Below are 22,750 nucleotides of genomic sequence, written 5' to 3' on the forward strand. Positions count from 1 at the left end.
TCTGAATTAAGCAGAAAGCTCTCACCCAGTCAAGAGATCAGGGCTAGATCCAACACCGTTTTTTAGCTCACTGCACCATCCCAGTTTCAGAACCTGGCTGTATGCAAATTAGTCTGTTCCTGTCCCAGTGCATGATGGGAACAGGGCAAACCAAACTACAAAAGCCAATTCTTACACTGGGAAGGAAACAAGCTCCCGGGGACCGGTTTCTGGCATTACAGCCGTCTTCGGCCCGGTTTGCTTGAATCCTGATGGTGCAATGAGCAAGGGTCTCACATCTGAGAATACCCTTCCACGCTTAGGGTGGACAAAAATATTTACAACAAGGGGTGGTGAGGGACAGAGTCTCTGAATTAAGCAGAAAGCTCTCACCCAGTCAAGAGATCAGGGCTAGATCCAACACCGTTTTTTAGCTCACTGCACCATCCCAGTTTCAGAACCTGGCTGTATGCAAATTAGTCTGTTCCTGTCCCAGTGCATGATGGGAACAGGGCAAACCAAACTACAAAAGCCAATTCTTACACTGGGAAGGAAACAAGCTCCCGGGGACCGGTTTCTGGCATTACAGCCGTCTTCGGCCCGGTTTGCTTGAATCCTGATGGTGCAATGAGCAAGGGTCTCACATCTGAGAATACCCTTCCACGCTTTTGGTGGACAAAAATATTTACAACAAGGGGTGGTGAGGGACAGAGTCTCTGAATTAAGCAGAAAGCTCTCACCCAGTCAAGAGATCAGGGCTAGATCCAACACCGTTTTTTAGCTCACTGCACCATCCCAGTTTCAGAACCTGGCTGTATGCAAATTAGTCTGTTCCTGTCCCAGTGCATGATGGGAACAGGGCAAACCAAACTACAAAAGCCAATTCTTACACTGGGAAGGAAACAAGCTCCCGGGGACCGGTTTCTGGCATTACAGCCGTCTTCGGCCCGGTTTGCTTGAATCCTGATGGTGCAATGAGCAAGGGTCTCACATCTGAGAATACCCTTCCACGCTTTTGGTGGACAAAAATATTTACAACAAGGGGTGGTGAGGGACAGAGTCTCTGAATTAAGCAGAAAGCTCTCACCCAGTCAAGAGATCAGGGCTAGATCCAACACCGTTTTTTAGCTCACTGCACCATCCCAGTTTCAGAACCTGGCTGTATGCAAATTAGTCTGTTCCTGTCCCAGTGCATGATGGGAACAGGGCAAACCAAACTACAAAAGCCAATTCTTACACTGGGAAGGAAACAAGCTCCCGGGGACCGGTTTCTGGCATTACAGCCGTCTTCGGCCCGGTTTGCTTGAATCCTGATGGTGCAATGAGCAAGGGTCTCACATCTGAGAATACCCTTCCACGCTTAGGGTGGACAAAAATATTTACAACAAGGGGTGGTGAGGGACAGAGTCTCTGAATTAAGCAGAAAGCTCTCACCCAGTCAAGAGATCAGGGCTAGATCCAACACCGTTTTTTAGCTCACTGCACCATCCCAGTTTCAGAACCTGGCTGTATGCAAATTAGTCTGTTCCTGTCCCAGTGCATGATGGGAACAGGGCAAACCAAACTACAAAAGCCAATTCTTACACTGGGAAGGAAACAAGCTCCCGGGGACCGGTTTCTGGCATTACAGCCGTCTTCGGCCCGGTTTGCTTGAATCCTGATGGTGCAATGAGCAAGGGTCTCACATCTGAGAATACCCTTCCACGCTTAGGGTGGACAAAAATATTTACAACAAGGGGTGGTGAGGGACAGAGTCTCTGAATTAAGCAGAAAGCTCTCACCCAGTCAAGAGATCAGGGCTAGATCCAACACCGTTTTTTAGCTCACTGCACCATCCCAGTTTCAGAACCTGGCTGTATGCAAATTAGTCTGTTCCTGTCCCAGTGCATGATGGGAACAGGGCAAACCAAACTACAAAAGCCAATTCTTACACTGGGAAGGAAACAAGCTCCCGGGGACCGGTTTCTGGCATTACAGCCGTCTTCGGCCCGGTTTGCTTGAATCCTGATGGTGCAATGAGCAAGGGTCTCACATCTGAGAATACCCTTCCACGCTTAGGGTGGACAAAAATATTTACAACAAGGGGTGGTGAGGGACAGAGTCTCTGAATTAAGCAGAAAGCTCTCACCCAGTCAAGAGATCAGGGCTAGATCCAATACCGTTTTTTAGCTCACTGCACCATCCCAGTTTCAGAACCTGGCTGTATGCAAATTAGTCTGCTCCTGTCCCAGTGCATGATGGGAACAGGGCAAACCAAACTACAAAAGCCAATTCTTACACTGGGAAGGAAACAAGCTCCCGGGGACCGGTTTCTGGCATTACAGCCGTCTTCGGCCCGGTTTGCTTGAATCCTGATAGTGCAATGAGCAAGGGTCTCACATCTAAGAATACCCTTCCACGCTTAGGGTGGACAAAAATATTTACAACAAGGGGTGGTGAGGGACAGAGTCTCTGAATTAAGCAGAAAGCTCTCACCCAGTCAAGAGATCAGGGCTAGATCCAACACCGTTTTTTAGCTCACTGCACCATCCCAGTTTCAGAACCTGGCTGTATGCAAATTAGTCTGTTCCTGTCCCAGTGCATGATGGGAACAGGGCAAACCAAACTACAAAAGCCAATTCTTACACTGGGAAGGAAACAAGCTCCCGGGGACCGGTTTCTGGCATTACAGCCGTCTTCGGCCCGGTTTGCTTGAATCCTGATGGTGCAATGAGCAAGGGTCTCACATCTGAGAATACCCTTCCACGCTTAGGGTGGACAAAAATATTTACAACAAGGGGTGGTGAGGGACAGAGTCTCTGAATTAAGCAGAAAGCTCTCACCCAGTCAAGAGATCAGGGCTAGATCCAACACCGTTTTTTAGCTCACTGCACCATCCCAGTTTCAGAACCTGGCTGTATGCAAATTAGTCTGTTCCTGTCCCAGTGCATGATGGGAACAGGGCAAACCAAACTACAAAAGCCAATTCTTACACTGGGAAGGAAACAAGCTCCCGGGGACCGGTTTCTGGCATTACAGCCGTCTTCGGCCCGGTTTGCTTGAATCCTGATGGTGCAATGAGCAAGGGTCTCACATCTGAGAATACCCTTCCACGCTTAGGGTGGACAAAAATATTTACAACAAGGGGTGGTGAGGGACAGAGTCTCTGAATTAAGCAGAAAGCTCTCACCCAGTCAAGAGATCAGGGCTAGATCCAACACCGTTTTTTAGCTCACTGCACCATCCCAGTTTCAGAACCTGGCTGTATGCAAATTAGTCTGTTCCTGTCCCAGTGCATGATGGGAACAGGGCAAACCAAACTACAAAAGCCAATTCTTACACTGGGAAGGAAACAAGCTCCCGGGGACCGGTTTCTGGCATTACAGCCGTCTTCGGCCCGGTTTGCTTGAATCCTGATGGTGCAATGAGCAAGGGTCTCACATCTGAGAATACCCTTCCACGCTTAGGGTGGACAAAAATATTTACAACAAGGGGTGGTGAGGGACAGAGTCTCTGAATTAAGCAGAAAGCTCTCACCCAGTCAAGAGATCAGGGCTAGATCCAACACCGTTTTTTAGCTCACTGCACCATCCCAGTTTCAGAACCTGGCTGTATGCAAATTAGTCTGTTCCTGTCCCAGTGCATGATGGGAACAGGGCAAACCAAACTACAAAAGCCAATTCTTACACTGGGAAGGAAACAAGCTCCCGGGGACCGGTTTCTGGCATTACAGCCGTCTTCGGCCCGGTTTGCTTGAATCCTGATGGTGCAATGAGCAAGGGTCTCACATCTGAGAATACCCTTCCACGCTTAGGGTGGACAAAAATATTTACAACAAGGGGTGGTGAGGGACAGAGTCTCTGAATTAAGCAGAAAGCTCTCACCCAGTCAAGAGATCAGGGCTAGATCCAACACCGTTTTTTAGCTCACTGCACCATCCCAGTTTCAGAACCTGGCTGTATGCAAATTAGTCTGTTCCTGTCCCAGTGCATGATGGGAACAGGGCAAACCAAACTACAAAAGCCAATTCTTACACTGGGAAGGAAACAAGCTCCCGGGGACCGGTTTCTGGCATTACAGCCGTCTTCGGCCCGGTTTGCTTGAATCCTGATGGTGCAATGAGCAAGGGTCTCACATCTGAGAATACCCTTCCACGCTTAGGGTGGACAGAAATATTTACAACAAGGGGTGGTGAGGGACAGAGTCTCTGAATTAAGCAGAAAGCTCTCACCCAGTCAAGAGATCAGGGCTAGATCCAACACCGTTTTTTAGCTCCATCAGGATTCAAGCAAGCCGGGCCGAAGAAGGCTGAAATGCCAGAAACCGGTCCCCGGTAGCTTGTCTCCTTTCTGGTGAAGAATTGGCTTGGTAGTTTAGTCTGCCCTGTTCCCATGATGCACTGGGCCAGGGACAGACTGATTTGCATATAGCCAGGTTCTGAGCTGGGATGGGGCAGTGAGATAAATAACGGTGATGGATCAAGCCCTGATCTTTGGACTGGGTAAGAGTGGTCTGTTTAACTCAGACACTCTGTTCATCACCACCCCCTTTTTTGTAAATCGTTTTTGGCCACTATAGGTGTGGCAGGGTATACTCAGACATGAGTCCCTTTCTCACTGCTCCATCAGGATTCAAGCAAGCCGGGCCGAAGAAGGCTGAAATGCCAGAAACCGGTCCCCGGTAGCTTGTCTCCTTTCTGGTGAAGAATTGGCTTGGTAGTTTAGTCTGCCCTGTTCCCATGATGCACTGGGCCAGGGACAGACTGATTTGCATATAGCCAGGTTCTGAGCTGGGATGGGGCAGTGAGATAAATAACGGTGATGGATCAAGCCCTGATCTTTGGACTGGGTAAGAGTGGTCTGTTTAACTCAGACACTCTGTTCATCACCACCCCCTTTTTTGTAAATCGTTTTTGGCCACTATAGGTGTGGCAGGGTATACTCAGACATGAGTCCCTTTCTCACTGCTCCATCAGGATTCAAGCAAGCCGGGCCGAAGAAGGCTGAAATGCCAGAAACCGGTCCCCGGTAGCTTGTCTCCTTTCTGGTGAAGAATTGGCTTGGTAGTTTAGTCTGCCCTGTTCCCATGATGCACTGGGCCAGGGACAGACTGATTTGCATATAGCCAGGTTCTGAGCTGGGATGGGGCAGTGAGATAAATAACGGTGATGGATCAAGCCCTGATCTTTGGACTGGGTAAGAGTGGTCTGTTTAACTCAGACACTCTGTTCATCACCACCCCCTTTTTTGTAAATCGTTTTTGGCCACTATAGGTGTGGCAGGGTATACTCAGACATGAGTCCCTTTCTCACTGCTCCATCAGGATTCAAGCAAGCCGGGCCGAAGAAGGCTGAAATGCCAGAAACCGGTCCCCGGTAGCTTGTCTCCTTTCTGGTGAAGAATTGGCTTGGTAGTTTAGTCTGCCCTGTTCCCATGATGCACTGGGCCAGGGACAGACTGATTTGCATATAGCCAGGTTCTGAGCTGGGATGGGGCAGTGAGATAAATAACGGTGATGGATCAAGCCCTGATCTTTGGACTGGGTAAGAGTGGTCTGTTTAACTCAGACACTCTGTTCATCACCACCCCCTTTTTTGTAAATCGTTTTTGGCCACTATAGGTGTGGCAGGGTATACTCAGACATGAGTCCCTTTCTCACTGCTCCATCAGGATTCAAGCAAGCCGGGCCGAAGAAGGCTGAAATGCCAGAAACCGGTCCCCGGTAGCTTGTCTCCTTTCTGGTGAAGAATTGGCTTGGTAGTTTAGTCTGCCCTGTTCCCATGATGCACTGGGCCAGGGACAGACTGATTTGCATATAGCCAGGTTCTGAGCTGGGATGGGGCAGTGAGATAAATAACGGTGATGGATCAAGCCCTGATCTTTGGACTGGGTAAGAGTGGTCTGTTTAACTCAGACACTCTGTTCATCACCACCCCCTTTTTTGTAAATCGTTTTTGGCCACTATAGGTGTGGCAGGGTATACTCAGACATGAGTCCCTTTCTCACTGCTCCATCAGGATTCAAGCAAGCCGGGCCGAAGAAGGCTGAAATGCCAGAAACCGGTCCCCGGTAGCTTGTCTCCTTTCTGGTGAAGAATTGGCTTGGTAGTTTAGTCTGCCCTGTTCCCATGATGCACTGGGCCAGGGACAGACTGATTTGCATATAGCCAGGTTCTGAGCTGGGATGGGGCAGTGAGATAAATAACGGTGATGGATCAAGCCCTGATCTTTGGACTGGGTAAGAGTGGTCTGTTTAACTCAGACACTCTGTTCATCACCACCCCCTTTTTTGTAAATCGTTTTTGGCCACTATAGGTGTGGCAGGGTATACTCAGACATGAGTCCCTTTCTCACTGCTCCATCAGGATTCAAGCAAGCCGGGCCGAAGAAGGCTGAAATGCCAGAAACCGGTCCCCGGTAGCTTGTCTCCTTTCTGGTGAAGAATTGGCTTGGTAGTTTAGTCTGCCCTGTTCCCATGATGCACTGGGCCAGGGACAGACTGATTTGCATATAGCCAGGTTCTGAGCTGGGATGGGGCAGTGAGATAAATAACGGTGATGGATCAAGCCCTGATCTTTGGACTGGGTAAGAGTGGTCTGTTTAACTCAGACACTCTGTTCATCACCACCCCCTTTTTTGTAAATCGTTTTTGGCCACTATAGGTGTGGCAGGGTATACTCAGACATGAGTCCCTTTCTCACTGCTCCATCAGGATTCAAGCAAGCCGGGCCGAAGAAGGCTGAAATGCCAGAAACCGGTCCCCGGTAGCTTGTCTCCTTTCTGGTGAAGAATTGGCTTGGTAGTTTAGTCTGCCCTGTTCCCATGATGCACTGGGCCAGGGACAGACTGATTTGCATATAGCCAGGTTCTGAGCTGGGATGGGGCAGTGAGATAAATAACGGTGATGGATCAAGCCCTGATCTTTGGACTGGGTAAGAGTGGTCTGTTTAACTCAGACACTCTGTTCATCACCACCCCCTTTTTTGTAAATCGTTTTTGGCCACTATAGGTGTGGCAGGGTATACTCAGACATGAGTCCCTTTCTCACTGCTCCATCAGGATTCAAGCAAGCCGGGCCGAAGAAGGCTGAAATGCCAGAAACCGGTCCCCGGTAGCTTGTCTCCTTTCTGGTGAAGAATTGGCTTGGTAGTTTAGTCTGCCCTGTTCCCATGATGCACTGGGCCAGGGACACACTGATTTGCATATAGCCAGGTTCTGAGCTGGGATGGGGCAGTGAGATAAATAACGGTGATGGATCAAGCCCTGATCTTTGGACTGGGTAAGAGTGGTCTGTTTAACTCAGACACTCTGTTCATCACCACCCCCTTTTTTGTAAATCGTTTTTGGCCACTATAGGTGTGGCAGGGTATACTCAGACATGAGTCCCTTTCTCACTGCTCCATCAGGATTCAAGCAAGCCGGGCCGAAGAAGGCTGAAATGCCAGAAACCGGTCCCCGGTAGCTTGTCTCCTTTCTGGTGAAGAATTGGCTTGGTAGTTTAGTCTGCCCTGTTCCCATGATGCACTGGGCCAGGGACAGACTGATTTGCATATAGCCAGGTTCTGAGCTGGGATGGGGCAGTGAGATAAATAACGGTGATGGATCAAGCCCTGATCTTTGGACTGGGTAAGAGTGGTCTATTTAACTCAGACACTCTGTTCATCACCACCCCCTTTTTTGTAAATCGTTTTTGGCCACTATAGGTGTGGCAGGGTATACTCAGACATGAGTCCCTTTCTCACTGCTCCATCAGGATTCAAGCAAGCCGGGCCGAAGAAGGCTGAAATGCCAGAAACCGGTCCCCGGTAGCTTGTCTCCTTTCTGGTGAAGAATTGGCTTGGTAGTTTAGTCTGCCCTGTTCCCATGATGCACTGGGCCAGGGACAGACTGATTTGCATATAGCCAGGTTCTGAGCTGGGATGGGGCAGTGAGATAAATAACGGTGATGGATCAAGCCCTGATCTTTGGACTGGGTAAGAGTGGTCTGTTTAACTCAGACACTCTGTTCATCACCACCCCCTTTTTTGTAAATCGTTTTTGGCCACTATAGGTGTGGCAGGGTATACTCAGACATGAGTCCCTTTCTCACTGCTCCATCAGGATTCAAGCAAGCCGGGCCGAAGAAGGCTGAAATGCCAGAAACCGGTCCCCGGTAGCTTGTCTCCTTTCTGGTGAAGAATTGGCTTGGTAGTTTAGTCTGCCCTGTTCCCATGATGCACTGGGCCAGGGACAGACTGATTTGCATATAGCCAGGTTCTGAGCTGGGATGGGGCAGTGAGATAAATAACGGTGATGGATCAAGCCCTGATCTTTGGACTGGGTAAGAGTGGTCTGTTTAACTCAGACACTCTGTTCATCACCACCCCCTTTTTTGTAAATCGTTTTTGGCCACTATAGGTGTGGCAGGGTATACTCAGACATGAGTCCCTTTCTCACTGCTCCATCAGGATTCAAGCAAGCCGGGCCGAAGAAGGCTGAAATGCCAGAAACCGGTCCCCGGTAGCTTGTCTCCTTTCTGGTGAAGAATTGGCTTGGTAGTTTAGTCTGCCCTGTTCCCATGATGCACTGGGCCAGGGACAGACTGATTTGCATATAGCCAGGTTCTGAGCTGGGATGGGGCAGTGAGATAAATAACGGTGATGGATCAAGCCCTGATCTTTGGACTGGGTAAGAGTGGTCTGTTTAACTCAGACACTCTGTTCATCACCACCCCCTTTTTTGTAAATCGTTTTTGGCCACTATAGGTGTGGCAGGGTATACTCAGACATGAGTCCCTTTCTCACTGCTCCATCAGGATTCAAGCAAGCCGGGCCGAAGAAGGCTGAAATGCCAGAAACCGGTCCCCGGTAGCTTGTCTCCTTTCTGGTGAAGAATTGGCTTGGTAGTTTAGTCTGCCCTGTTCCCATGATGCACTGGGCCAGGGACAGACTGATTTGCATATAGCCAGGTTCTGAGCTGGGATGGGGCAGTGAGATAAATAACGGTGATGGATCAAGCCCTGATCTTTGGACTGGGTAAGAGTGGTCTGTTTAACTCAGACACTCTGTTCATCACCACCCCCTTTTTTGTAAATCGTTTTTGGCCACTATAGGTGTGGCAGGGTATACTCAGACATGAGTCCCTTTCTCACTGCTCCATCAGGATTCAAGCAAGCCGGGCCGAAGAAGGCTGAAATGCCAGAAACCGGTCCCCGGTAGCTTGTCTCCTTTCTGGTGAAGAATTGGCTTGGTAGTTTAGTCTGCCCTGTTCCCATGATGCACTGGGCCAGGGACAGACTGATTTGCATATAGCCAGGTTCTGAGCTGGGATGGGGCAGTGAGATAAATAACGGTGATGGATCAAGCCCTGATCTTTGGACTGGGTAAGAGTGGTCTGTTTAACTCAGACACTCTGTTCATCACCACCCCCTTTTTTGTAAATCGTTTTTGGCCACTATAGGTGTGGCAGGGTATACTCAGACATGAGTCCCTTTCTCACTGCTCCATCAGGATTCAAGCAAGCCGGGCCGAAGAAGGCTGAAATGCCAGAAACCGGTCCCCGGTAGCTTGTCTCCTTTCTGGTGAAGAATTGGCTTGGTAGTTTAGTCTGCCCTGTTCCCATGATGCACTGGGCCAGGGACAGACTGATTTGCATATAGCCAGGTTCTGAGCTGGGATGGGGCAGTGAGATAAATAACGGTGATGGATCAAGCCCTGATCTTTGGACTGGGTAAGAGTGGTCTGTTTAACTCAGACACTCTGTTCATCACCACCCCCTTTTTTGTAAATCGTTTTTGGCCACTATAGGTGTGGCAGGGTATACTCAGACATGAGTCCCTTTCTCACTGCTCCATCAGGATTCAAGCAAGCCGGGCCGAAGAAGGCTGAAATGCCAGAAACCGGTCCCCGGTAGCTTGTCTCCTTTCTGGTGAAGAATTGGCTTGGTAGTTTAGTCTGCCCTGTTCCCATGATGCACTGGGCCAGGGACAGACTGATTTGCATATAGCCAGGTTCTGAGCTGGGATGGGGCAGTGAGATAAATAACGGTGATGGATCAAGCCCTGATCTTTGGACTGGGTAAGAGTGGTCTGTTTAACTCAGACACTCTGTTCATCACCACCCCCTTTTTTGTAAATCGTTTTTGGCCACTATAGGTGTGGCAGGGTATACTCAGACATGAGTCCCTTTCTCACTGCTCCATCAGGATTCAAGCAAGCCGGGCCGAAGAAGGCTGAAATGCCAGAAACCGGTCCCCGGTAGCTTGTCTCCTTTCTGGTGAAGAATTGGCTTGGTAGTTTAGTCTGCCCTGTTCCCATGATGCACTGGGCCAGGGACAGACTGATTTGCATATAGCCAGGTTCTGAGCTGGGATGGGGCAGTGAGATAAATAACGGTGATGGATCAAGCCCTGATCTTTGGACTGGGTAAGAGTGGTCTGTTTAACTCAGACACTCTGTTCATCACCACCCCCTTTTTTGTAAATCGTTTTTGGCCACTATAGGTGTGGCAGGGTATACTCAGACATGAGTCCCTTTCTCACTGCTCCATCAGGATTCAAGCAAGCCGGGCCGAAGAAGGCTGAAATGCCAGAAACCGGTCCCCGGTAGCTTGTCTCCTTTCTGGTGAAGAATTGGCTTGGTAGTTTAGTCTGCCCTGTTCCCATGATGCACTGGGCCAGGGACAGACTGATTTGCATATAGCCAGGTTCTGAGCTGGGATGGGGCAGTGAGATAAATAACGGTGATGGATCAAGCCCTGATCTTTGGACTGGGTAAGAGTGGTCTATTTAACTCAGACACTCTGTTCATCACCACCCCCTTTTTTGTAAATCGTTTTTGGCCACTATAGGTGTGGCAGGGTATACTCAGACATGAGTCCCTTTCTCACTGCTCCATCAGGATTCAAGCAAGCCGGGCCGAAGAAGGCTGAAATGCCAGAAACCGGTCCCCGGTAGCTTGTCTCCTTTCTGGTGAAGAATTGGCTTGGTAGTTTAGTCTGCCCTGTTCCCATGATGCACTGGGCCAGGGACAGACTGATTTGCATATAGCCAGGTTCTGAGCTGGGATGGGGCAGTGAGATAAATAACGGTGATGGATCAAGCCCTGATCTTTGGACTGGGTAAGAGTGGTCTGTTTAACTCAGACACTCTGTTCATCACCACCCCCTTTTTTGTAAATCGTTTTTGGCCACTATAGGTGTGGCAGGGTATACTCAGACATGAGTCCCTTTCTCACTGCTCCATCAGGATTCAAGCAAGCCGGGCCGAAGAAGGCTGAAATGCCAGAAACCGGTCCCCGGTAGCTTGTCTCCTTTCTGGTGAAGAATTGGCTTGGTAGTTTAGTCTGCCCTGTTCCCATGATGCACTGGGCCAGGGACAGACTGATTTGCATATAGCCAGGTTCTGAGCTGGGATGGGGCAGTGAGATAAATAACGGTGATGGATCAAGCCCTGATCTTTGGACTGGGTAAGAGTGGTCTGTTTAACTCAGACACTCTGTTCATCACCACCCCCTTTTTTGTAAATCGTTTTTGGCCACTATAGGTGTGGCAGGGTATACTCAGACATGAGTCCCTTTCTCACTGCTCCATCAGGATTCAAGCAAGCCGGGCCGAAGAAGGCTGAAATGCCAGAAACCGGTCCCCGGTAGCTTGTCTCCTTTCTGGTGAAGAATTGGCTTGGTAGTTTAGTCTGCCCTGTTCCCATGATGCACTGGGCCAGGGACAGACTGATTTGCATATAGCCAGGTTCTGAGCTGGGATGGGGCAGTGAGATAAATAACGGTGATGGATCAAGCCCTGATCTTTGGACTGGGTAAGAGTGGTCTGTTTAACTCAGACACTCTGTTCATCACCACCCCCTTTTTTGTAAATCGTTTTTGGCCACTATAGGTGTGGCAGGGTATACTCAGACATGAGTCCCTTTCTCACTGCTCCATCAGGATTCAAGCAAGCCGGGCCGAAGAAGGCTGAAATGCCAGAAACCGGTCCCCGGTAGCTTGTCTCCTTTCTGGTGAAGAATTGGCTTGGTAGTTTAGTCTGCCCTGTTCCCATGATGCACTGGGCCAGGGACAGACTGATTTGCATATAGCCAGGTTCTGAGCTGGGATGGGGCAGTGAGATAAATAACGGTGATGGATCAAGCCCTGATCTTTGGACTGGGTAAGAGTGGTCTGTTTAACTCAGACACTCTGTTCATCACCACCCCCTTTTTTGTAAAAGGATAAAGCATGCACCTTCGGGTGGGTGAGGGCACTTGCACAAATGAATGCATGCTCCCAGTGATTACACACAGACTCCACTGAGAGGCTCACATACTCATAGCGGAACATTAACCCCTTGTTTGATTGCACGCAGAGATACCAACAGTAGCTGCTCAACTTTGAGTTAGCGTGGAAGTTTAAAGCAGCACTAAGTAATGCCAATCCACAGCTTAACATAGCTTTTCGTTTTATAATAGGGAGAGCAAATGTTGAAAGGTATTTAAAAGGAGAAGTACTCTGATGGCTAAAATGGTGACTTTGGATTACAGATGCCTGGGTTTTTCTTCTACACTTTGGCAACTGTGTGACCCGTGGCATATACATTTATCTCCATGTGATTTATTTCCTTTTTCTACAAAACTGCCTGCTCATAGAAACAGACTCATATTGCATCGCAAATTATTTAGAAATGTTCTTCTTCATTAATGTATCTCTGAAATGCTGCGAGAATGTGTTTAAAAGTGAAATTACTGAAAGTGACCATCTGTCCAAGACCCCTGGACACAGTGTGCGTTAAATGCTGTCATGGCTCACCATGAAACACAAATAAAAAGCTAAAATGTGGAAGCAGGCCAGGGCAATGAATACACATTGAGGCAGGGAGGGCAGCCTAAACAGAGGGAGGCTTTTAGTTGTAGGGAATACAAGTAGCCTGAATAAGAACAAGAAAGTGGGAAGAAGCAGAAGATCCAGAATGCTACACACAGAAGCGTCATTTAAGGGTGGGTAGCAATTGCTACCTATATGCCGCTGCTTGCCGCGTCTGAGACCCGATATGCAAACTCGATTACTTTTTTAAAAAGTACTGTTTTAAAAAATGAAGCATACCTATTGTTTGATAGTTTCAATGGGTGGGTACTCGTGACCCTTACCAATCACTGTTTATTAATATGCCACAACCTCTTCTTTTAAATATGCATTACAGAAAAAGGACAATGACTTCACTTTGCTTCCAAGCAACCTTCATTACTAGTATCAACCAATCCAATGCACCAACCCATTTCCTTTCAAACAACTGGAACCTGGGGCTCATTCTACCTAGAGACAGAGCCACAAGTGAAACATTGAGAGCTAAAGAGGAGGCAAGGGAAGGATAATGGGGAACACAGTAGACTGGAAAGAAATAAGGCATGTTGAGTCGTAGGGTCAATAGAGAAGAACACTAGAGGGACAAATAGGGAGATACGAGTAGCCAAGGAGAAGAAACTGTGCTGCTCATAGTCAGACGTAGTGCCTACAGGAAACATTAGGCCATGTGGAAGAAACATGGGTCGGTAGACAAACTGGGGAGTTAAGGAGACCATAGTCCGTATTAAATTGATTGCATCATGCGGCTCACCCAAAAAGGCCTATTTGTACTTCCTGTTGTATGGCACCATTAAAGGTATTGGTTTCAGTGTATTTGAAATTGTAAGCCTTGATGCACAAGTTACTACTTGTGTAACAATATATCTGTAAGAGACATTAGTTAGTGATAGATTCCTTACCTTAGAATATCCCCGGGTGTCAGACTGGATCCGGAAATTTTTGCGTACCAATACCCCGGCGCGTCGGTAGGCGTCGTCCGGCTCTGCATCCGTCGTCGGCGTCGTTAGCACCGGAAGGACGTCGGAGTACTTAGACGACGCCCATGCTCGCTGACGTCAGTTCTGATACACAGCTTTTCCGCGCCAGATACACAGAGCCATGATAGAACCAGCACTGGTGCCATTAAACTAGGGCCCTGAAAGGGGATGACCTTAACCCTAGATATCGGTTCACAGAAGGGGGAGGATGGGTGGGTCGGTAAGGAATCTATCCCTAACTAATGTCTCTTACAGATATATCGTTACACAAGTAGTAACTTGTACATCTGAAAGAGACACGTTAGTGATAGATTCCTTACCTTAGAATAGATACCCCAGCAATACCAACCCCGGTGGTGGGTCTGCGAACCAATAATCACACCAGAAAGTCCTGGAGGACGGAACGGCCAAAGAAGCCATCCCTCCGGACTTGACTGTCCAGGCAGTAGTGTCTTGCGAACGTGTGCAGCGAGGCCCACGTAGCTGCCTGGCAAATGTCCTGTAAGGGGACTCCTCGGCCCAAGGCAGGTGTTGTTGTCGTGGCTCGAGTGGAATGAGCCCGCAATCCAGCAGGGGGCTCCTTTTTGGCCATGGAGTAACATGCCTGAATACACAAGATGATCCACCGCGAAATGGTCCTCTTGTGTACCGCCTTTCCCTTCTTCGCGCCCACGTAACCAACAAAGAGTTGGTCATCCACCCGGAACTGGCGTGTGCGATCTAGGTAATAAGAGCGCACGTTTTGGGTCCAGACGGTGGAGCCTTTCTTCCTCTTTCGAGGGATGCGGAGGCAGAAAGAAGGTGGGCAAGGTAATGGACTGCCCGATGTGGAAGGCCGTGACAACCTTGGGCAGAAAGGAAGGTCTTGTCCGCATGAACAGAGGAAAGGTGGAGTAGAAGAAAGAGCCTGGAGCTCACTCACTCTCCTGGCAGAGGTGATGGCAACCAGGAAAGCAGTCTTCAAGGTAAGAAGACGGAGAGGACAGTTATGAAGCGGCTCAAAGGGATCACACATTAGATAAGGGAGTACAAGATTCGAGTTCCACTGGGGCATCACGAAGGGAACAGGAGGGAACATGTGTGTGATGCCCTTCAGAAATCTATTTACAATGGGGGACTTGAATAAGGAAGGCTGATCAGGTAGCCGTAAGAAGGCGGAAAGAGCAGAAAGGTACCCCTTAAGGGTGCCCAGAGCAGAGCCCTGCTGGGCAAGGGAAAGAAGGTAGAGTAGAACTTCAGAAAGGGGTGCAGAGAGAGGGTCCACAGCCTTTGCTGTGCACCATGCCACAAATCTGTTCCACCTGCAGGCGTATACCGACTTTGTGGAGGGACGCCTGGCTGCCAGAATGATATCACAGACTTCGGGAGGCAAGTCAAATGGCCTCAACTGCCGCCGCTCAATCTCCAAGCTTGTTGGTGGAGACTGGACAGGTTCGGGTGCAGGACCGTCCCCTGCTGCTGCGACAGAAGGTCCCCCCGAAGAGGCAGACGAATCGGGGGATCGACTGACATGCTGAGTAGCTCGGGATACCAGTATCTTCGTGCCCAGTCCAGAGCCACAAGGATAACCTGGGCCCGGTCGCGCCTGATCTTCAGCACTCTTGGCAGAAGTGGTATAGGCGTACAATAGACCGCAACTCCACTCACGACGAAAAGCGTCTCCGAGCGAGTGCCGCCTTGGAAATTCCAACGCGCAGAACTGATGACATTGCGCGTTCTCTTCTGTGGCGAATAGATCTAACCAAGGCTCTCCCCATTGCTGAAAGAGGCCTTGGGCCACGTCAGAGTTCAGACGCCATTCGTGATCCATCATGCACTGACGGCTGAGTTCGTCCGCCCTGGCATTCAGAGAGCCTGCCAGGTGTTGAACCACCAGGGTCACGCCCTGATGTTCCAGCCACTGCCAGAGGCGGAGAGCCTCCTGGCATAGGGTCCACGACCCCACCCGCCTTGTTTGTTGCAGTACCACATGGCGGTGGTGGTGTCCATGAACACCTGCACTACACTCCCCCGGACAGAGGGGAGGAATGCCTTCAGCGCTAGACGAATTGCCCGCAGCTCCAAAAGGTTGATATGGAGCCGGGACTCGGCCGGAGACCAGAGGCCTCTGATCTCCGCCTCTCCCATGTGGCCTCCCCAGCCCTGGAGGGACGCGTCCGTCACAACCACGTGCTCCGGGTGGGGTAGGGAGAGGGATCTGCCACTGACCCAGTCGCTGTCCGTGAGCCACCACTGCAGTTGTCTCACAGTGCCCTCCGAGATCAAGACATGATCGGACAGGTTGCCCTGATGCTGGGCCCACTGAAACTTCAGGTCCCACTGCAGAGCCCGCATCCGCCACCGGGCGTGATGCACCAGAAGGATGCAGGAGGCCATCAGCCCCAGAAGCCGCAGCGTCAACCTGACCAAGACTCGGGATAAAGGCTGAAAGATGGGAATCAGAGCCTGTATATCCCGAACCCGCTGTTCGGGAGGGTAAACCCGAAACTGCGCCGAGTCGAGAACCGCTCCGATGAAGAGGAGCTTCTGAGAGGGACACAGGTGCGATTTCGGCACATTGATGGAGAACCCCAGCAAATGCAGGAGGTCGGCCGTAGTCTAGAGGTGGCTGACGGCTGTCTGGGGCGAGTCCGCCTTCAACAACCAGTCATCTAGGTAGGGGAAGACTGACACCCCTAACCTGCGCAGATGAGCTGCGACCACCGCCATCACCTTTGTGAACACCCGTGGGGCGCTGGTAAGGCCGAAGGGGAGCACGGTAAACTGAAAGTGCTCTTGGCCTACCATGAACCGCAGGTAACGCCGGTGGGCCGGCAGGACGGGGATGTGGAAATAAGCGTCCTGCAAGTCCAACGCTACCAGCCAGTCTTCTGGGTCCAGGGCAGCTAGGACCTGAGCCAAAGTCAGCATCTTGAACTTCTCCTTCCGGAGGAAGCCGTTGACGTTCCGCAGGTCCAAGATAGGGCGTAGGCCCCCTTTGCCCTTCTTGGGTACCAGAAAGTAGTGGGAGTAACATCCACACCCTACTTCTGTCCCAGGAACGCGCTCGATGGCCCCCTTGGCCAAGAGGGCCGTGACTTCCTCTTGCAGAAGTTGCAAGTGATCCCCCGACACGTGGTGGCATGGATGGAGGGGTCGCCTCGAAGGGGAGGGAGTAGCCCCTTCGGACGATCTGCAGCACCCACCTGTCCGACGTGATAGTGCGCCAGTGGGAGAGGTGATGAAAAACCCTGCCTCCCACAGGCGTCACATGGGCCTGAAAACTCGGACTAGGAAGGTTTTGAGGCGGGTGCAGTGGAGGGAGGTGTAGACTGGCCTCGTCGTCCCCGAACGCCGCAACGGCGTTTTCCACGGCCGCCACCGCACTGTTGAACATTCTGCGGCACGTGGCTGGCAGCACGTGTTGGGGCGCCCCTTCCGTGGCCACGAAAGGAGAGAAAGTCACCCGATTGCTGGCATGGGCCGAGAGGCCCAAGGACTTGGCCGTAGCCCTGGAGTCCTTAAAACGTTCCAGCGTATGGTCTGCCTTGTCGTCGAAAAGGCGACGGCCATCGAACGGCATGTCCAGAAGTGTGGCCACATCTGCCGAGAAGTTGGCGGACCTCAACCAGGCGTGGCGTCGAACCGCCATCGTCGTTGCCATTGCTCTGCCCAGTGAGTCCGTGGTATCCAGCCCACACCGGATGGAATATCGTGCTGCATCTCGGCCCTCCGCAAGGGTTTGGGCGAGTTTAGCCCGGACCTCCTCCGGACATTGTGGCAGCACGTCCGCAACCGCGTCCCACAGAGTGTGGATGTAGCGGCCCAAGAGACAGGCGGTAATCACAGACCGCAGCCCTAAGCTTAGGGACGAGAACACCTTCTTCCCGAACTGTTCATATCTCTTGGATTCCCGGTCGGGCGGGGCCGACGGGAACGCGGTCTGGGAATTGGAGGCCTGGATGACCAGGCTCTCGGGGGTGGGATGGGTGAACAAAAAGCAAGGGTCGCCCGGGGCCAGGCGGTAGCGTCTGGCCACGTTCCTATCCACAGGCGGACCTGTGGCGGGCTTGGACCAAGTGCCCACAAGAACGTCACACAAGGCCTCATTGAACGGCAGCAGAGGCTCGCTGGAGCTTGACTGCGGTTTGAGGACCTCAGTGAGGAGGTTAGTCCTCACGGCCGCGACGGGGAGCTCAAGGTTTAAGGCCTTGGCTGCCCTCATCAACACTACACTATATGTAGACCCCTCCTCGGAAGCTACTGTCGGAGGGGAGACAAATCCAGTGTCTGGCGAAGTGTCAATACCACTGGCCTCCCCAAGCTCATATGTCCAGTCCTGTTGAGACAGGCACTCCAGTGCCAGAGGGTCCTCAGACCCCTCCCAATCTTCCTCGTCACCCGTTTCCTGTAAAACAGGATTAGTAGACGGGGCCTCCTCATGGAAATAAAAATCTCCAAAGGCCGTCGGAAGCGGAGCCCAGCGGCGCTGTTCCGGCACCAGAGTCGGACCGTAGGGAACATTGGGGACGGCGTCCACAGTGGGCGCCGGGGGAGACACCCGTGGGGCGGACGCCGGTGAGGTCGACCGGCGACGACCCGGATCCGGAAGCGGATCCAGTGAGGTCCTGCGGCGCCGGGACCGAAATCGCCGGCGGAGTCGGGCCGAAGCACCCGACGGAGTCGGGGCCGAAGCACCCAACCCGCTAGGGCCTCCAGTCGGGACCATTGGGCCCGGAGGCGCCACGGAACCCGACTGAGGAGGGAGGGACCTCATGGCCATGAGGTACCGCTCGATCTCCGGCGTCGCGCCGTGCCCAGGGACCCGAAGGTGTGGGGCAGGCGGCGACGCTTGCGACTCCCGCGGAGCCGCGTGGGCGTGTCGCCCGAGCCCCCAGCCGCATCGTGCGAGCGTCGGGGTGGATCGGAGGAACGATGATGTCTCTCCGACCTCTCATGCCTCTTACCTGAGGACTTGGAGCCTGACGACCGGTGTCCACTCCCGGAGCTGCGATGACTCCGACCTATCCCTCGACCTCCTGTGGGACCGGTACCGAGACCTGGAGTGGCGCGGGGCCGACTGCCGGAGCTTCAGCCGCTTGCGGGACCGCTCCTGCCTAGCCTTCGACGTCAGGGCCCGGCAGTCGGAGCAGGTGCGGTCGTCGTGGTCGAGGCCTAAGCACTTCAGGCACCGGCGATGGGGGTCCGTAACCGACATCAGTCGGTTGCACTTGGAGCAGGGTTTGAACACGGGCATCCCTACCGGCACCGATAGAGTCGAAGACTCGAAGAAAGAAATGATCAAAAAGATAAAAAAGTTCCGTCAAAAAATGACTAGGGGTAGAGCTTCTCCGGATCTGCGCTAGCTGGCGCGGAAAAAAGATGATATCAGAACTGACGTCAGTGCGCATGGGCGGCGTCTAAGTACCCCGACAACGTTCATCCGGCGCTAACGACGCCGACGACGGACGCAGAGCCGCAGACGACGCCTACCAACGCGCCGGGGTATTGCTACTCAAAAATTTCCGGATCCAGTCTGACGCCTGGGGATATTCTAATGTAAGGAATCTATCACTAGCGTGTCTCTTTCAGATTTATTATTTACTTCAATCATTTGCTACTGTGTGAATGATGTTTTAATACTCTTCCATGATGTTACATCTTGCAGGACCAATAGTGTTATGATGTCACGGCTTGCAAAGCCATCGGGGTCAAACATCATATGATGTTTAAGCTGAAAGAAGTTCAGGACATCACAGACACAGGCGAGAATTAGTTCACAAAAAAAGTGACTTTTGAGGGACGAATGTCTATTGATTTGTGTCTACAATAATATCTAAATTATTATTGGACTATGTCTATTCTTGAACACATATAATATTATATCAAATATTCCAGACACTTCGATCACTTTAGCTGTACAACAATTTTTTCATTCATTTTATGAAGCAAATTAAATTATTATAACAAATACACATAACCAACACAAAACACACTGCCCTCATTTTATCGTGTCTAGGCGGCCTAGAAAAAATATTCTTCTGTGTTAGGTCTGTCTTAAAGGTAGTCCACTAACTAGTAAATTAAATGATTCAGCTGCCTAGTGGCCATATGTTGCACATGTAATGTGATTAGGCTGGTGACCTTTGTATCGAAATTTATTTTCCTTTGGTGTGGACTCCCTTTTTAGAAGTAGTCGATGCATTTCAGCCAGTCAACTTCTGGACTCCTAAGGACTATTTAAGGAATGGGACTCCTTTGACTATCGTTTTTCAAAATAACTAAGGGCGGTCGCAAGGAGTCGCCCTCAGGGTGAAATATCACCACTCTCAACTGATACCTGTGGCTCTCTAGTTATGTGTTTTGTCCTCGAACCATATATGAACATCTCTCGTCACGCCCATGGCTTACGGTGTTTCTATCAGGTTCACAATCATGTTGCCCTCATTTCTAGAAGATTGGCTTAAACAGATGTTTACAAGTTCTTATATTCACACAATCATAGTGTGGTCAAATAATTAGAACTCAAAGAAATCTGGAATAGCAAATATAGTGTGAAAAGAAAGATTGAACAAGATAATATGTAGAGGCTGTGCTGTCGACCTGATACAACAAAGATTATAAATGTTGTCTCCACTAAGTATTTATGTCCAATGCCCTACACGAGCAATTCTTTCTCTACTGCTAAGGAAAACACATTGGGATGGTCGAACTATATGCCTACCTCTGTCATATTTCTCAATAGCATTCTCAAGCTGCAAGATTTTGTAGGATCAGACAGAAAATTGTTTGATCAGGTTTCAGAAGCCACTAGCAGACTGTACAAAGTAGTTAGAAATCTTGGTGTGTGATTTGAGAAATCTATCCTTTGACCAACAAATCTCAATTGTTGCTACAAACACCATTTTTTGGGCTGCTGACAAGGGTCCTTCTACTTCTCGAGTTGCTAAATTACACAAAACTGATTAGACGGGATTACTGCAGCATTAGCCATGCAGAAGACCCAAATAAAAGATCAGGAAATTACAGCAACTTAAAAATCAGACATCAACCTTCAGCAACCGAGTGCATTGTACCTTTCTCAAAGCCATTCACTGGCACTGGGTACACCAGAGAATACATTTCTAACATATTTGTACCATTTTGAAAGCTGGGAGGATCATGGTCCTAAATACCTAGAAACCTTTCCCAAAGTATGCACTAAGTTGATCCCTGGGATCCAACAATAGAAACGTGATCACAGAGATCAAATTCTACTACTGTAGCATGGAGGATTATCCCAGTAATAGCAGCACTGTGCTGGGATGGACAGCTCCTACATCCAAGGTCTCAATTAAAGTGGTCTGCCTTCAGGAAATCTGAAAACGAGCCTTTTCAAAGTGTTCTTAACAACCACATCACCACTGGGACTAGACACTATTAAAAAAGGGATAGGGCCCAACTTAGTTCAAGTTAATCCCTGTGATTCCTGGATCTCAATACAACATAAGATCCTTGTGGCATTGCAGAAATGGCTTCATGAAATAGAAAGATGGGCTAGTTCATGTTTGTAAATGCAAACATCTCAATTACTGTTGATACTAAGTGGTAAAATTCACAAATTGGCCTGCTACATACCAAATATATAAATAAAGGATGGGCTCTCATGAACATTCTCAAACTTGAAGCTTTCTAAAAATTAAATGCGGTTGCTCAGGTCCATAGGGAACAAAAAGTACTCCCAAATTTCAACCACCTTCATCCTATCCACATAAGTCAATCAATTTGATGATACAAACAATTGTATTGTGATCTTTAGTACAGAGCCAATACCATGTTTTGTTATATTTCATATCGGTACTCTCATATAGGTCCAGGGAACATCGTACACTTTCCCTACATCATCTCCCCGTCATTTCAAATGAATGAGCCTTATAAGGACATAACTCCAAATAAGGACAGACTGCCTTGTATGAACAAGTTCAAGTTCAAAAATTTGTATAGCACACTACTCACCCAGAGGGTCTCAAGGTGCTTGAGGGAAGGGAGGAGGAGGGGGGGGGGTACTTTATTTATCGAATATCCAAGTTTTAAGTTGCTTTCTGAAGGAGAGGTGGTTCTGTGTAAGGCGGAGGTGGGTGGGGAAAGAATTCCAGGTTTTGGCCGCTAAGTAGGAGAAGGATCGTCCCCCCATGGTAGATCTGTTGATGCGTGGAATAGCGGCGAGGGCCTGATTGGATGAGCGAAGATGGCGGGTGGGGGTGTAAAAGGACAGGCGTGTGTTGAGGCATTCGGGTCCTAGGTCGTAGAGGGCTTTGTGTGCGTGGGTGAGGAGTCGAAACGTTATCCTCTTGTTGACTGGGAGCCAGTGGAGATCTTTCAGGTGACCGGAAATGTGAGCCTGGCGGGGGATGTCTAGTATGAGTCTGGCTGAGGCGTTTTGGATGCGTTGGAGTTTTTTCTGTAGTTTGGCTGTGGTTCCGGCGTAAAGGGTGTTGCCGTAATCCAGTCGGCTTGTGACTAGTGCGTGGGTGACCGTTTTTCTTGTTTCGGTGGGGATCCAGCGGAATATTTTTTTGAGCATGCGTAGGATGTTGAAGCATGATGAGGAAACGGCGTTGACTTGTCTGGTCATCGAGAGGGAGGAGTCCAGGATGAAGCCCAGGTTGCGTGCATGGTCCGTAGGTATGGGTGCTATTCCCAGGGCCGGTGGCCACCATGAGTTGTCCCAAGCAGAGGGGGGTGAGCCTAAGATTAGGACTTCCGTTTTGTCTGAGTTCAGTTTTAGACGGCTGTTCTTCATCCACTCGGCAACATCTTTCATTCCTTCGTGTAAGTTGGTTTTGGCGGTGTTTGGGTCTTTGGTGAGGGAGAGGATCAGCTGGGTGTCGTCGGCGTAGGAGATGATGTTGAGGTTGTGTTGGCTCGCGATGGATGCGAGGGGACTCATGTATACGTTGAAGAGGGTGGGACAGAGTGATGATCCTTGAGGTACACCGCAGATGACTTCGGTGGCTTTTGATCTAAAAGGGG

At 50.2% G+C, this 22,750-nt stretch overlaps 1 protein-coding gene across 10 annotated transcripts in view; it reads right to left on the reverse strand.

Moving 5' to 3' along the window:
* ENPP2 (ectonucleotide pyrophosphatase/phosphodiesterase 2) overlaps nucleotides 1–22,750 on the reverse strand; it is a 947,534-nt gene that overhangs the window by 224,556 nt on the left and 700,228 nt on the right. The window lies entirely within an intron of this gene.

This window comes from Lissotriton vulgaris, chromosome 4_1 (genome assembly GCF_964263255.1).
Source record: "Lissotriton vulgaris chromosome 4_1, aLisVul1.2, whole genome shotgun sequence".
NCBI lineage: Eukaryota > Metazoa > Chordata > Amphibia > Caudata > Salamandridae > Lissotriton > Lissotriton vulgaris.